Raw genomic sequence first — 15,806 nt, forward strand, 5'->3', positions numbered from 1 at the left:
GCATGTATGCACGCACGCGAGCGCACGCGCGCACGCACGCACGCACGCACGCACACACACACACACACACACACACACACACACACACACACACACACACACACACACACACACACACACACACACACACACACACACACACACACACACACACACACACACACACACACACACACACACACACACACTACTGGATAGAAATATAACCGAGATCTGCAGGTGTTCTGCTACTTGTATTGTGTGAAGTGTTTAAACAAAACCCCAGTTTTCAAACAATAAAAAATATATAATAAAATAAATAAATGAATGTATAATTGCATCAGGTAACGAGCAGATCAAGAACACAAAGAAAAAAGGGAAGTCAAGGTGTGACCCACTAAAACATGTTGCTTCTTCACACAATACAGAAGATTACCATCATCTCCGTGGCCTTGTCGATTTTCGGGAAGCCCTACCCTGCCAGTCAGCATTCGGCTTCATGCAGTAGTATGCTGGGGAGATTGCATAAGGCATGCGAGCTGAACAAGCTCAACAAACCATAAAGGAGGCCATGCAGCTCAGTAGTTGGCCTCCGAATGCAAGGGCTGCAGTCAGTCGCAGAGAGGAGGTTTAGGCCCCTATTAGACGAAAACGCGGTTCACTGTAAACGTAATGGTTTATATTCGTTTGTGGGGGGTCATTTAGACGAAAATGGCGTCTCCGGGGGGTGAAACCGTAACAAAGTGAACCCCCCTGTGAAAGTGGAAAAGGTACAAACGCTTTGTATCTCCCGCTTTCATCTAAATACCGTAAACGCAGCAAACCACTGAAAATGATAAGATGTGTGACGTCCTAGGGCTGTCCCAGTGGTGTAAACTGTAAAGTAACTATTAAGTACATTTGCTAACGTTAGCCCTAATTTATACCGTAGCTATTTGAAAATAGCCGATCTACAAGCTCACAACAACGCGTCGCGGTGCGTTGTGAAAATAGCCGACCTACAAGCTCACAACGCGTCGCGGTGCGTTGTGAAAATAGCCGACCTACAAGCTCACAACGCGTCGCGGTGCGTTGTGAAAATAGCCGACCTACAAGCTCACAACGCGTCGCGGTGCGTTGTGAAAATAGCCGACCTACAAGCTCACAAGTTGTGAAAATAGCAGACAACTGCAAAAATAGCCGACGCGTGTAATCATCATCATCCCCTCTCCATAAGCTGCAGTAAAGGCATTGACTCCAGTCCTCTGTTGAAACGAAACGTGAAGTGAACGCCTTTTTCTGTATCGTATCATAAGGAATAAATATAGTCCAGGGATGTGTATGGTACATGTGTCTGTTCCGACCGTCTGGAACAAACTTTTTAATCATTTTTAGCCAGCCAGCCAGCCAGTCTGCCTGTGCTGTGTGACGGCAGTGAGTTGTGTTGACTGACTGAGGAGTAGAGGCGGGATGTTCGCAAACGAATCGAGTCTTTTGAACGGCTCTTTGATATGAACGATGCGATCCGGTTTGCAGTATAGGGAGCCGTTCCTTTCTAATGAACAACAGTGGTGGGAAAGGTACAACAATGTAGAAATACTCTGCCACAAGTTGAAGTTTAGAATAAAAAATGTAGGCTACTTGAGTAAAAATATCAAAGTATTGGTATCAAAATGTAGTTAAAGTAGGCTACTAATAGTAGCTAGAAAGTACTCATTATGCAAAATGTTCCATTTCACAATTTTTCCAATGAATAAAATGTAGGGAGAAAAAAACATTTGAAAATAGCAGATCTACAAGCTCACAGCTTGTAGATCGGCTATTTTCAAATGGCAGGTAGGCCTATGTACCTATTATGTCCGAAATAAAATAAATGTATATAGGGTTAATGTATAAGTGATAATTATAATCAAAATCTACAAAGTAACTACAACTAGTGACTAGAATGAGCCAGTCTTTTGAACGGCTCTTTGAAAGGAACGGATCCCAGAGATTCGGCTCACTTCAAAGAGCCATAAATCCCATCTCTAGGAGGACCAGAGAACGGAACTTGGGCAGTGCGGTCATGGCGACATGCGCCACCTAGCGACCTGGCATGCAAATTACCGCGTTTATGGACAAATTGCGTTTTCATCTAAAGACCACATAAAAAATGAAAACTAAACGGCTCTTAGCCGTTTATAGTGAAGCCTGTTTTCGTCTAATAGAGGCCTTAGGGACAAACTAAAACTCCATCCACTAAACTCCATGGTGATCTGCAGGTGAGCACCTTCAGCCGAAGGCTCAGTCTCCCTCCAAAACGTATACAGAGCGGTACAGACAACAGACTCTCTTTCTTGCCAACTACAACCAGACTGTGGAAACCTTGTATGTCCCCAAACCGTTTTGTATTTATCATTTTAAAAGTGGTTTAAAATATTGAAAATATCTGATGCGAGGCATTGTGTGGTTGTAGACATAGGCGTTGTGTGCTTGGGTGCGAATACCAGAAAACTCGCCCTAAAACAAACTCACCCCAAACTCGTTTCCCAACGGGTCTGTGGACTTAAAGTGATAGTTCACCTATTTTTGACATAAAGCTGTGTGAAATACTTGCCATTAAAACAGTGGTTAAACATGTATTAATTGATTACCAGAGTCCCGTGGTCAGAGTTCTGGTCAGTTTTAGCTGAATATTAAGTAGTTCCAATGGGGTGGGGGCCATTTGGCGAGACCCAATCATTGAAAATAGATTAATCCACAAAACTAGCGTCATTTGTATTGTTGGCATATTTCTACCATATAGAGCGATGTTTCGTTCTGATCAGCTGACTGCAAAGCACCTTGTTTTGGGGAAATACGTTGCAGCGGCGTAGTGATACTGGACACAAAAAATAGTACCATGTGACAGAGGGGTCAAAGTTGAACGAAAGTTGGTCTATTTGGTAGAAATAGGTCAACAATACAAATGACGCTAGTTTTGTGGATTCATCTATTTATAATGATTGGGTCTTGAGCCCCTGCCAAATCACCGGAACTACTTTATATTCATCTAAAACTGACCAGAACTCTGACCACGGGACTCTGGTAATGGATTAATACATTTGTAACCACTATTTTAATGGCAAGTATTTCACACAGCTTCATGTAAAAAATAGGTGAACTATCACTTTAAGCTAGATGCAGATTAGACTAAGATCAAATCTGTGCTTCTGGGGGTCCCTGGAACAAAAAGGTTTGCAATAGGGGTCCATCCGTGGAACAAAATATTTTGAGATGGGGGTCCACGGCCAAAAACACATTTTGGGGGTCCTTAACCACTGATAGGCACATTCACATTACATTTTCTGAAAAAAAGAACTTATGTTGCCATCAGTGTTTCTCAAACTTTGTCATGTGAAGGACCCCCAGAATGATATGTATTTGGCCACGGACCCCCATCACAAAATATTTTGTTCCAGGGACCCCTATAAGCAAATATTTGATTTTAGTCTATTCTGCATCTAGGTTAAGGCCACAGACCCGTTGGGAAATGAGTTTGGGGCGAGTTTGTTTTAGGGTGAGTTTTCCGGTTACCCTTGGGTGCATGCTTGTTTATTTGAAAATTATTTGATTTGTTTATTTAATCCATGAAAACTTTTGCTTTTTTGGTAACGTTTTTTGAAAATGGTTTGAAATAAAAATGATTACAAACAAAATGTAAGAAAAAAAAACATAAACAAAGGTAAAAAAATAAACATAAAAAACATAAAAATGTGTCCACGACCCACTGTTTGGGAAACAGTGGCCTACAGAACCCAGTCACACACCACAAGGTTCAGTACCAGCAGGCCACTGTTGCTCTGATCAGGCCGAAATGTTGTCCAGATTTGGAGTCATAATGTCATAATCATCGTTGACTGATAGAAGACAGACTGATTATATATATATATATATATATATATATATTTCGACAGCTTGGGATATAGGCGAAGCAGAAGGGCTGGCGAAGTATTGTGATGTCTCTCCTATACGGCAGAGATGCTTGCTGATGTTTACGGAATACTGAGTGACATTCTTGTTGTATCTTGGAGACATGTGCTATGATTTTGTGAATGTAACCAAACACTGCACCTGCATTGTTTGTGTCCTTGTACCTTCCCCTGTGTGGAAGTGTGGACGGGTGTTGATGAATATTGTTAAACTGTGTGTGTGCGTACATTGTTGAGTAGTTTTTTCTTTCTTTTTTTTTGCTTCGCTAAAGATGTTCCGCCACTTAAGTGTGTGGTGTGGTCATCTGAATTGTGTTTTGACACAATCAGCTATATTTTCTAAATTTTGCAACAGAAAAGCGTAGCGTAGACAACTAAACACTCAAAAAGAGAAGTCTAGGTGAGAACCGTTAGAAAGTGTTGCTTCTTTACACACAACGTACACCACTGCTGCTGACTCGTATTAACTGTTCTGCAGTGTGTGTGGAAGGTGTCAGGCGTATTTGCCTATGTTTTTTTCGCCTGCATGCATTTGGTCTTTTCGCGTGGTACTTTTGCCGTGGAGGAGAGACTTTTCACCTATCCTGTCTGGCCCATTCACCGCAGTTGAAGAGCCATTTCGCCTACCCTCAGACTGTCCATGTTTGCATGCAGTGGCGTTACCTCACCTGTCAAACGGTGACCATTAGGGCTAGTCCCAGTTGGGCGGTGTCCCAGTTGGGCGGTGCAGCGATAAGGCGGCGGCCCTGGCCCGCTGGCCTTCGCGCCGCTTGCAATGTTGTGGACAATAACTGTGACATATCCATTGTATTGCTCATCAAATTTTCGGCGAGAAATCAATGGGGTCTCATAGCTGTACGCTTGCCGCCTAACGCTACACCGCCGCCCAACTGGGACATCGCCCAACTGGGACACCGCCCAACTGGGATTTTCCAGAGGATTTTCCAGGGTACCGTCTGACCCCCAAAACGGCTCTTTTAAGAGCCACCAAATGTATTGTTTGAAGAGACCATTTCCTGCAGTAGGCACTAGGTACTAAAGTAATTCAATAATTGTTTGATATAAACTGAAATATGCCATTCGCAACAACACCCAATAGAATTGTATTCATGTTAATACGTGTCTGCACATATCTTTAATGTCAAGCACTCATAATTATATTAAAGTACTTGATAGATAGCCTATATCCTATTTGTTCTATCTAGTAAATATCTACCGGTATGCCAGTAGCTGTTGAATGAACGGATATGTAAGTTAATACAATAGAAGATTGGCTTGGCGGACGCTTCATGGACGACCGTTTGATTTAGGCTACCAACCAACACAATCTGAAGACAAAAGGCTTTGTCACAGGCAGTGGGCAGTTATTTGCAGTTAAAAAAGAAAAGATGGGTGTGGGCGGGTTGAGACGTTCTAAAGAAACAGATGTGTCATCAATTCCTACTCTGAGTGGAGTAAAATGTATGCATCAGGCATGTCAGGCATGTAGGCATAGAGAGAACTCACTATAACATAGGCCTACGTGAGGACTTTGAGTATCATTCTGCTGTTATGGTGCCATATGCTGTTGATTATACTGTTTATTTAATTATATTATAATACTGTTACTTATTTAGACCTATATTTTCAGATTGTGAAAATGAAATGTAATTTCACTATTATAGCACTAGAGGTCACAGCCTGCTTATGGAAAATGTTGGCTTGCACATTAATGCATTCAAATCACATAGTAGTTTGTATAGGAGAAAAGCTTGTAGTATTAGCCTAGACCAGAGTTGAGACATTCTCTCCCAAATGATGTCTTGTACCTAGAGGTTGTTGAATAAAAACACAGTTTGGGTCACTATATGACGTGATTATTCCTATAATCTAGTTACCAACATGTAGTAATAATACTGTGTATTGTGGGATGGTCGAGATACTTTTGGATTACAATTAGGCCAATAAAATAAACATTGTAGACCCCTTCAACTCCCATTTCCACTTTGAGAAGCCACTGATAGACATGTTGATTAGATTTAGTGATATTTGTGAATGATTCAGAGCTTGAGGTGTGTATACTGTACGTATCACTATCCTTGCCAACATTTAAAGGTGATACACCATGAAATTTCACTTTTCCTATTTTAAAACCTTTTTTTGGGGTCCCACTAGCACCTTCTATCCTCACAAAGTCCCATTTCTGACCGTTGTGTCTTTCTCTGGTTTTGAGAAGGCAAAGGTTAAAAGTATCCCACGGGTTCTTAAAACAGGCTGTCCAGATTTGCTGCCGATTGTGACGTCATCATCGGCCGTTTTTTTTTTTTTTTTTTTTTCAAAAATATTTTTTTTTTCAAAAGATTTTTTTTTCTAAAAAAAAATTTTTTTCAAAAAGATTTTGGGGGGGTGGCGCAGTTCAGGCCAAAGGTGGTACTGCAGCTGAAATGCTCTGAGAGCCATTCAAAAATGAGAGAGGCTCTCTATTCAGGAGTGGTAATTTAGCCTCAAACCTTTTGAAAAACGTTTTTGGGACATAAACAATAACATATGACATAAATAATTTTTAAATGCATGGTGTATCACCTTTAAGAAACATCTAAAACATTTATTATTTCTTCCTCACCGTAGTCCAAATGATTTCATCCACTGATCCATGTGGCGCAGGGAGAGTGCCCCCCCAACAGGAAACAGCACAGGAAACTGACCCTGCTGTTTCCTGTTTCAATTTTATGCGCCGAGCATGAAGATTCTCTCAGCTGAGCTGTCATGCAGGTTGTTTAGTTTACAACATGACTCAGAAACTAATATCTGATTTCTTTGGTGGGCCCAAATAAAAATACAAATAAATATGTTATACAAATACTAGTGTTGATGAGTCTGTGACTTGGATGAGGAGGATATGGAGTTACTTTCCACAGACTTTCCACTTAAGGTAATAGCATTGAATGTATCGTGTTCTGATGGGCCGCTGTGCCAACTGCTGCTATATGATTCTATTGTGTTCTTAAGCTGATGGCCAGGGGCTGCTGTGTGCGTGCCAATCTTGTGTTATGGTTAGGCTATTTGATTTGTCTCCACAGGTGTGGAGAGGGAAAGGGAATGTGATGTTCTTGATTGTGTTAAATTTAGGTAAAAAAAAGGGGGAAAAAACTTGGCAAAACCGCATGAAATCCGAAAATGCAGAGCACATACACCGCTCAGTTCACAGCAATGCTACACATCCGTGTGATTTTTGAGCAGTGCATGCATATCGCTCATGGGTTTGAGTCTAGTCTGTCTGTATGTCTGTTTGTAGCATACTCACACGCTGCAATAGCGCTGTGTGACACGTGGCACTGTTGAACACCCACACGCACGCACGCGCGCACCGCACACACAGACACACACACCAGGGAGGCAATGACCCGTCACCCTCCATAAACAAAGAATTACACCACAATCAGAAGACAACAAGACGCCGGGGCGGTTCACGAAGATGATTAGCCGATGACTTGTAGATCGGCTATTCCCGAACAATAGATACTGTCCTCATAAAACACACATTATCTCATTGACCATAGGTCAGTTTATAATACCAGCATCCTTATATTGAGGTAAACAAGAGACTTTGTGGGACGATCAAAAGCATGTTTTATACTGCTTCTGCTTTCATATATAACAAACCAGTAAGACTCCCTAATCGGGAGATAAGCGACCGTAGGTCACATGTATACACAAAGAGGGCTGTAACTGCCATTGGTTCCTAGTTGTGTGGGCAATGTGTAGACATACTGTGTAGTGTTTTTGGTGATTTTAGGGCAAAATCTGTGTCCAAAAATGTGTTTTTAAAAATTGGCCTGAAGGTGGCGCTATTTGGGACAGATTCATGTTGATGGCATGAGTGTAAACATACTGTGTACCGATGTGCGTGATTTTAGGGCAAAAATTGTAGGAGCAGTGTCCAAAAATGTGTTTTGCAAGAATGGGCCTCATGGTGGCGCTAGAAGAGGTCCATGTGACAAATGAGAGGTGGGGTGTCCGCATTGCCTTGGCGGACAAATAGGTACCGGCCCCGGCTCTCTCGGACGCTCCTAGCCCGAGTTACGGCATTTTATGTGAGCTGCAGTGGAGGGGGTCCTCCACTGGGGGCGTCACGACTTTTGCATCCGTTCTGGAGCACCAGGAGTGGGTGGTCCCCGGGAATTCCCATATCAATCAGGATGGAATATGACAAAGCTGTCTTGATGACTAGAGATACTGTGAAGCCATTTGCTTGATATTTGGATAAAATCAGTTTGGCCTCCTAGTGGTGCTTCGACATTGGGGGGCAGAGGTTCTGCTCTGGCATCCAGGGAGTGTGCGTTCAGTTTACGAGACCAGGCCAACGGTGCCGTGTTGAGCTGATTACAGATGGAGTAATCTCTCGAGACAGCCTCAGAGTCGCTACGCTTCTGGAAGGAAGAGAGACAGACCGAGTGGGCGTCCCCCTTTCTTTGACGACGGCTTGCCAGATTGCAGATGGACAGACAGGTTGCAGAACATAGTCTATAGGGCCTGGCGGATGCAAGAAAAGAATAGTGTTCATGAGAAATAGGTGCGACCATTTCAACCTCCTCTCCCTCCCACCACTGCCCCCTCCCACCATACCACCCACACATCCTGTGCTTAACTCTAGTTTCGATATTATTTGATTAAAACAAAGAAAAAGAAAAGAAAAACATGGTCACACTCACAGCCCCTTTGGTCTGTCTGTCTGTCTGTCTGTCTGTGTGTGTGTGTGTGTGTGTGTGTGTGTGTGTGTGTGTGTGTGTGTGTGTGTGTGTGTGTGTGTGTGTGTGTGTGTGTGTGTGTGTGTGTGTGTGTGTGTGTGTGTGTGTGTGTGTTCTAATCAGGTGGGAGCAGCAGCACCTGTCCAGTGTTCCCAAGTCCTCCTGGTCCTTCTAACCGCCTCTCTCTCCCTGATGGCAGCAGCAAGTAGCCCGTAGCCCAATCAGGAACCAGCATTTATGGCAACGTCATCAGTAACAGCCAATGAGGGACAAACATTCCTGTGATGCCAGTGGTGATGCCAGTGGTAAGTGCACCTCATGGTGTGCTGTGCTGGCGCACAAGTACTACTTGTGCACAAGTTGCAAGTTGGCACCTCGACAGAGTGCAGTTCAAACTGTAATAATGTCTGTCTTTGGAAATGGTAAATATTGCATGGCGCCTTCATCCAAGGCGCTTTACATAGATTGTGCTTTACATTCACACACACATTCATACACCGGTGGGCGGAATTCATACACCGGTGGGCGGAGGAAACCATGCAAGGCACGAACCTGCTCACCGGGAGCAATAGGGGTTCAGAGTCTTGCTCAAGGACTCTTCCACACTAATTATGTGGGATCCCGGGATCGAGCTGGGACGCCTTCGGGAACCCTCCGTGTTCTAAGATGGCAACTCTACCCCTGAGCCACCGCCACCCCATGGTTATGGTGATGTGCTGTACAATGCATGCATGATTCTCTCTTCACACTGAAGCGTCTTGATGCTGTCTACCACAGTGTCCTGCGGTTTATCACTGGCAATGGTTATCTTACACTTCGTAGAGAGCAGCACTGCATTTTAATCATTTAAGTCACGCGCGCACGCGCGCGCGCACACACACACACACACACACACACACACACACACACACACACACACACACACACACACACACACACACACACACACACACAACATACTAAGAGTGCTCTGACTTTTCAGGATTCAAATTCAAAAGTAGCAGATCGACAAGTTCAAAACATGTCACTTTGCAACGAAACTTTTGTGTGAAGATGTATGATCAATTAATTATTTTACGAAAAAACAACAAAAAGTTTAAATATGGAGAAAAGAGACTTCGCCATTCGACAACAACATTATTCTAATTCAATTGCTTTTACTTCTCCTTGCAAGAATGAATGTCAGCTGGAAGGATGCAGAGTCTTGAATCATGGAGAGAGGAGGTCTCCACTTAAATGTATTAAATCAATTTTCTCAACCATTTAGCTACCCATTTACAGTATACTTGGCTATTCAAAGCAAATCTACAAGCGGTACATCTGCTATTTTTGAAAAGGTTTAAAAAATCTAAAATGTCTTAGATTTTTTTGTTTACATAAATCTTCTCTTGTGGGGGGGGGGGGGGGGGGGGGGCAATCATATATCAATATGAGGGGATTGAAGGCCCTTCCTTGACATGAAAAGGTTAGAGAACTACTACTGACTTTGTGTGTGGTTGAGTTTGGCTCATATAGGCCTATAGAGGCCAATGGTTTTCTCAACCTTTTCAGGCCACGTCGCCACGACCCCCAAAATAATCATATTTGAACTGCATGGGGACCCCTAACCTCGTGGGACCCCCTGACAAAGCACTTGGAGTTGTAGGAGTTGGCTTTACATTTAGTTTGACTCGATCTGTTCCATAGTAGATCTACATGCTCACACCGCCTCACCTTGCTGAGGCGTTGTGCGCATGTAGATCTGCTATTTTCACAATTTCTGCCTCTAATATTTGACAATGGCCAAATGTTTGACTAGAGATACTAAAAAGGTCTTCTACTGTCCTGTCAATAAATATCTGAAAACACAAATTGACATGAATCCAAAATACACAATGAAACTTGAAACTACATGGAATCTATGAAAAGGTTGTGGGGGTCCCTGCTTCATCTCTCTCTCTCAACTAAGGGGTCCTTGGCCTGTAAACGAAGCAGCTAAACATCTGGTAGTCAAGGGGCCAAAACTGAAAAGTGCTTCAGAAATGAGTTTTGCGGCTATGTTTGGGTAGAAGCTGACAACCTTTTTTTTGTGTTAGAAGGTACCCATAGAAGATGTTTTAAGGTGGTTGGCATTTTGAATTCATTTTCTGTTAACTTTTATAAGCCCTTCAATATTTGAATGCCCATTTCATGCTATAGTCAAATAATCCGATTAAACATCATATGCATTTGATTAATTCTTTACTTTTAAATGTATTTCTTTCCATGTTATATTGAAGGACATAGATAAAAGAACAATATGGAAAGTTATTTTGAATGGTATTGTAATAGATTTGTAAATATTATGGTAAAAGGCAACTTCTTTAATGGCGTTTTTGTCCATTTTGAGTATACAAGAAATTACACAATTCAAAACACACATCACACCAAAATGGATAAATAGCAGGTCAAAGAATAACAGCAAGACTAAGAATAAGAACATTTACAACATTGAAAATGTGTCATGCTAAATAGACAATATGACAATACAATTGAATATAACATGACAACACTCAATGCTTATGGCAAACTGTACCGTCCTGGGTATTATCTAATAATGGAAATATATGTAATCAGTAAACAAGAAGCACTCTGGTATGGTCAAATAATTTGAAAATAATAATAATAATACAATCATGTAATAACAGTAAAATGCTTGTAATAACATACAATTTTGGTGAACTTTTGAGGCACTACTCAAGGTCTATTTCTTAATTTGTCAAATTAGTTTTTGTATACCAAGCTGCACGGGCACATCCATATGCTCCACTACAGTAAATCCCTCTTTTACGACACACACGATGCCCTGTACTGGTTTCCACGCCTTGCATCCACAAACTGTAAGTTCCAAGCATCTGGCCTAAAGAGGTTTTTAAGTTTAAAGCTGGGGGACCAACCTGCCTTCTACCATGTGCCAGACACAATTGATTGTTGAGGGTAGCTTTGGATACCCTCGTTGGTAGTGGGTCCTCATGATGTGCAGAGTCAAGGCATCACTTGTTGGCGGCAATGTATCAATATTGGCTTTCAGTTTTCAAAACAGGCCACAGAAAACGGCATGAATTGATTTGCTGGTTGATTTTGAGTGTGCATACACACTGCCAATGAGATAGTAGCTGTACTTGGTAAAAGTTGAGGGCTGGAACAATTTCCAGGCTCTCTTTTTTTCTATAGTGAACTGGCAGTGAGAACATTAAATGCTAACAGACCTTGGCTTATAATATCTCACTTGACATTTTGATATCTTGAACTTTTTCAGGTATCCACATTTCTTGTTTCAGTTGGTATGCAAACATAAGAATTAACACCAGCACATCTGTGTCTCTGCAGGGAATGATGCGCCTCTGATAGCGAGTAACAGTTATCACTTTTATGCCCATATATGAAGATCCCTGATGTCATCGATATATATCACTGGTCAGATGGCAAAGGCATGGCCCATATCTGTGTGGCTGGTTCAGATAGGGATCTCCATGTATGGGCATAAAATATATTGCATGTACGTATATGGATACATAGTATTATTAATAAAGGATATACTAAAATAAAACCATTCCCAGAAACAAAATCCCTTGTATGCCCATGTATGGAGATTTCTGATGTCATCAATCCCAGGCACTAACTAGCCAAGAGCCTGCTTTACTCTGATTTACACCCTACCTTCCCCGAGAACGTTAATATTAAGTCCATATATGTATATGGATATATATATATTAATAAAGGATAAAATAAATAAAATGTCCATAATACACTATGGGCATTCCCAGATGATGTCCTGTTAGGGTCCCCCTCATGCCTTATGATCCCCAGTCATCAAACCCAGGCCCTAACTTGCCAAGGCCCTGCTTGGCTTTACTAATTAACATACATTTTATGCCCATATATGGAGATCCCTGTCCCAATGTCATCAATATTAAGGACATCTGGGAATGCCCATATTTGATAATGCCCATATATGAGCATGTTTTGACATAACATTGTTGACTATCGTGCAGGGGTCTCCATATATGGGTAAATGGTCCAATATACATCACTGGCCAGATGGCCAAGAATTGGTGCGACCTCGCATGTCGCGCTGAGGTGTCTTACTAGTATTAATCTTTACTCTTGCCAGCATCAACTAATATGAGCTTTGCTACCTGCATTCTCATTGCATTACCACATTAGTAGTACATTTACATAATGCAACTTACTCAACATTATTGCAGCAAATTTAAAATAACTTGTCATTACTGATTTGTGAGATTACAACCAGGCTAGAATACATGACAAGGGTTTAAACATTAATACTTAATAGGTTGTGTGCTTTTACCCAGAGGTGTTATCTTAGGTCAAGTCAATATCAGATTTGGCTTCTTGACAACCAGGTGTGACTGCACACACAGAATCAGCCATATCCTCCATCGCACCCCTCCAAAAAATATTCATCATCACTTTAGCCACCATCAACTAATATTAGCTTTGCTACCTGTACATTACCACATTAACAGTACAATTACATTAGCAAATCAGCTCAACATTATAGCAGCAAAATCCGATTTTACCACTTTTAAGTATACAGTGATAAAATGACCTAAAAATCATTTTCAGAGATGCCAACCAGGTTAGAACCCATCACAAGGGGTTAAAGATTAGTTCTGAATAGGTTGGCAACTTCTACCTGTATTTTATACATTACAGTGATTACACCGTTAGCAGTACAATTACATTTGCAAATCTGCTCAACATTATAGGAGCAAAATCCGATTTTACCACTTTTAAGTATACAGTGATAAAATGACCTAAAAATCTTTTTCAGAGATGCCAACCAGGCTAGATCACATCACAAGGGGTTAAAGATTAGTTCTGAATAGGTTGGCAACTTCTACCTATATTTTATACATTACACCATACAATTACATTTGCAAATCTGCTCAACATTATAGGAGCAAAATCCGATTTTACCACTTTTAAGTATACAGTGATAAAATGACCTAAAAATCTTTTTCAGAGATGCCAACCAGGCTAGATCACATCACAAGGGGTTAAAGATTAGTTCTGAATAGGTTGGCAACTTCTACCTGTATTTTATACATTACACCATTAGCAGTACAATTATATTTGCAAATCTGCTCAACATTATAGGAGCAAAATCCGATTTTACCACTTTTAAGTATACAGTGATAAAATGACCTAAAAATCATTTTCAGAGATGCCAACCAGGTTAGAACCCATCACAAGGGGTTAAAGATTAGTTCTGAATAGGTTGGCAACTTCTACCCCGAGATAGCCGCATATGTCTGAATATCAGTTGCGGCCCCCCGACTATGGGGACCCCCAGGGGCGTCGAGAACCACTGAGATAGCAACAGTTATCAAACTACGGCCTAACTCTGCCCTCTAGCGGACATCCTCCGTCATTGAAGAGAAACCACAAAGCAGTGTGTGCGTGCGACGCGGCGGTACGAACTGCAGTTTGAACCAGCAGCAGCGCGAGGAGGAGAACAAAAGGATTTAAAAGTACATTTTCATCGTCTCAGGGGTATGTTTTAATGTTTCTATACTTTCTATTGTACAATCACAGTCGAGCAGTTTTATTTTTTCACTTAACGGTTTTGTGGGAAACGTTACGCCATATATATTATTGATCCTAATTTATTCAAGGAGGAGTTGGACCCAGAGATACATGGAGGCGATGTTAATATCTTGGATATAAAATGTAACGTTTTGGTCCAATTCCATCATGCTTGAAAGTTGTAGTTGTTTGCAAAGGGTTTCCTTGTGCCTGAAGTTTGTTTCACAATGCGGCCGGGTGCACGGTGTTTGGCCAAGTCCTCAGCAACTCTTTGAGATGGTTCAAAAATGTAACCTATTAAACGCAGTGGTTCTCAAACTTTTTTCATGTCAAGGACCCCCCAAATTGACACTTATTAGCCCGCAGACCTCCATTTGAAAAGATATACGGATTCTTTAATTTAATAATACGGCTTTTGCATTCATTCTCAACCATTTTAATTTCAAGGACCCCCAGTCCCAGTTTGACATGTATTAGGACCACGGCACGGACCCCCATTTAAGGGTAGGCTACAATGTTAATGTAACTCTGAGAGAGTAGCCTACAAATGGAACCAAATGAAGCTTCCTTCCTGAGGCTATGGGTCCATTTGGCTCCATTTTTACACTCTCTGAGTTAGCCTACATATATAAGGGGTCCATTTGGTTCCTAATCCTAACTATCATTTAGCTGGGGACCCCTGGCTGGAACTCCCTCAAGGACCCCTGGGGGTCCCCGGACCCCACTTTGAGAATCATGCATGCACTGACTGACCTAACGAGTCCATTTGGTTACATGTTTTCCTTCTTTGAGCTGCAAAACAGCTGAAGAAGTTGGCTGTGCAGTGCTCACATGGGTGTGTTGTGTTGCTGATGGGTATGCCCTGCTTGGCACCTACACCATTCCCATCTTTGTGATTTGGTTTGGTTATGTAAAAATCAAACCTCGGTTCGAAGTGAAGCGGTGAACTTTTATTCTATGTGTTCTAGAGCTATGAACTCTGTGATCTATACATTCTTCCAATTCTGAATGAATGAATGATTTTATCTGGAGGGCCGAATTGTCATGTGAAGCTTGACCAATCCTCAAAGTATGGTCTCATTGGACATTTTTTATCATCCAATCATCAGACCGGGACGGACGTTACACACATATTCTGGACGTACGGGACAGATAAAACCTGTTCATTCTGGACTGAAATGACCATATATGGACATGAGGGGACACACAAAGCCACTCCTTGGAAGCGGCTTTCACCGCTTCAAAAAGTCCTTTCTGTTGTTCTGCACCAAACCAAGCAGGGCATACAAATGAACAACGATTCATTGCACTTCTTCAATGACTGTTTGTGCTGCTGTGAGTTTTATTATTGCCTTGCTAGTTGCTACTAACAGCTCTCTCTGGTCCAGACTTGTGCTCACTGCTCAGTAGGACTCAAGTAGTCTCTGACTGCAAATTTATTTGGGTCTAAAATGGCAGTTCCGTGACCGTGGAGAGCAAAGGTCCGTTTCTCAATGGATTTGTCATCTAGGAGGGTTAAACACATTTGGCCGGGGTGTCTTTTTTAAAATGGCTGGGAAAATGTTTGACAGCTAGGGTAATTTTCAGTCTCATTCACTTG

Source organism: Nannobrachium achirus (assembly GCF_963921795.1).
Source record: "Nannobrachium achirus genome assembly, chromosome: 20".
Lineage (NCBI taxonomy): Eukaryota > Metazoa > Chordata > Actinopteri > Myctophiformes > Myctophidae > Nannobrachium > Nannobrachium achirus.